This window comes from Chrysemys picta, chromosome 1 (genome assembly GCF_011386835.1).
Source record: "Chrysemys picta bellii isolate R12L10 chromosome 1, ASM1138683v2, whole genome shotgun sequence".
Lineage (NCBI taxonomy): Eukaryota > Metazoa > Chordata > Testudines > Emydidae > Chrysemys > Chrysemys picta.
The window spans coordinates 267,630,541-267,632,979 of record NC_088791.1 but is presented as its reverse complement, the minus strand read 5'-3'; positions in this window follow the sequence as shown (position 1 = coordinate 267,632,979).

The window sequence follows — 2,439 nt, the reverse complement described above, 5'->3', positions numbered from 1 at the left end:
GATCCCATTTGTACGTATTTTTTTCTTCATTGTCTGTTTTGTATAGGGATTCCCACGAAGTACAATAACACTCTGTGTACTTCCAGCTACTGCAGGCTAACGAACATGCTCCTTTTTGTTGGAACTACATATGCAAAATGGTGGTGCAACCCCCACCAACAAATGGGAAGTGAGGTCAAAGGGTGAAGCATGGCCCATAATACTCGGAGTTACTTAGTTAACCCCATTTTAGTACATAAACTGTAGGACGAAAGCCCATCCTGCCCAGTTTAAGGGGAAGGTTGTGGAAGGGAAATGGCTTTGTGGGTGCAGGCAAGGGGAGTCTCAGAGCCCTGTTACATCACAGCATCCAAGTGTAGTTTAAAGCCCAGCTTGAAGGACTTGTCAGCAATAGAACTGGGTAGGAAATGGAAAGGAAAACCTTCCAAAAAGACCTGAGCCCATACAAGTAAACGGCCAAACTTCCTGGGTTCCATCATAAAAGGTGCAGAGAACTCTGGCCCTTAGTCACATACTTAACTATATGTATGCAATTATTCCCAGCCCAGCAAAGCACGTAAACATATCAGCTCTCTATCACTTCAATAGAAATTAAGGGCATTCAAACCATCACAATATCTGACCCCAACAAAATAGAACACATAGGAGGTAATCTTGCTAACATACACATCTATGGTTAACTTCTTTGATGCAAGTAGTTCCATTGATATCAAATTTTTGAGATTTGCCAGAACCAACATCCCAGATCTCAACATCCCCAAAATGTAGGAAGTTTGAAATCTGGAGCCATTTTCAAATATTGCAGCTTCAGCCAGTATCCATTAATACTATATTTTATATATCTAGATCTCTATTTTAAACAAAATTGTTTAAAATTGATCTCCCCTCACTTTGAAGCCAAAATTAGAGTTTGAGTCCTGGGGGTTCTGTGTTTCTCTTGCTATTGTTACTTACATCACTGACACAGTGAGAATTCCTCCCTCCATGCTTGTTATTAATGATGTTATTAACTGTTGCAGGAAAAAACACAGGCTCATGATGGCCTGAATTCAAGTCTTGGCAATTAAAAAACCTTTGATTCAACTTTAAAATGCATGTAGTTTTATTTTTCAGGCTTACACATGTATTCTATCAATGAATTGTAATCTTAAACAGGTTTTTCAAATTAGTTTTTGAAAGCATTTCAATGAATCTTTAAATGATACACAAAATCTTACCTTTGAAATTAACTTTTAAAAATCACATTTAAGAAGCTTCATTTAATCTCTAAAAAGCTTTAATTGAACACAGAAACCTCCTATGTTTCAGCATAGATTCTAAAGTACATTTTCTTGTCCTGATTGTTCAATCATCTGTGAGAAACTTTTCGTTTGTGTTGAATTACTTTTGGATAATGAAATGATGTACTATTAAAAACTTGGAACAAGAGAATGATTTAGTCATTTTAACAGAATGAACCAGTATTCTGACTCTTATTTTAAATTACATTTATAAGGTAAGTATGTTAATAAAGAGGGTTACATTAATTTTTAAAAGCTCCTTGAAATTTAAATGTTCAGAAATTAATTATGTACTCTAGAACTTAGTGGAATTAGTTGCCAAATATTTGTGTATCTGTATGTATGAGCTGGTTACTTTTAACTGTCTTGAAGCATTATGTTCTTCATTTGCCTTTTTTTCTAATATACGGGGGGGAGAGAGAGATTCAGGATTAAACATATTCAAAGGCATTAAAGTGACTTAGGAACCTGCATAGTCATTTAGGCACTTTTGAAAATTTTACTTATTCTTCCTTTTTTCCTGGTATTTTATTCTGGTCCCTAGTTTAGGGGGTTTTTTTGTTAGTCTGCTTTTCCTTTTTCAGTCAGTCTCTTTGTTGTGTTACTTTCTACTTACCACTTATATCTGGCAGCTGTAGTTCATACTCCAGCTGACATGTTTCCTAATCAGATTCTAGATTACTTCTTGGTTGGATGCTATGAAATGACTGACTGAACAGGAGGTAGCAAAACTGTTTCTTCAATGTGCATATTTTGACACAAATACATTATTATATTAGTCATTCTGTAAATTCACAAAGAATACATACTCTTTATCATGAAGCCTTATCTATGTGTGTTATAAATTTGTAGGTGAATATCAGTGCTCTTAAAAATTCTGGTCTCAGATACACAAAATGCCTGACCTGAAGCCCATTCAAGACTGTGGAAAAGCTACTGTTGACTTCAGTGGGCTTTGCACCAAGCCCACAGTGCTAAAATTCACTATGAATGTTTTCTCACAAAGTTTTATAAATACATCTTATCCGGTTATGGTCCCACCGTACACAAGGAGAGTTAGAAATAAAACCTAGATACTCTTACACATTATTCCATTGTGTAGACAAGTCCTAAAACACGAGAACCAAAAACTGAGAGATGTATAGCATACTGCTATCTA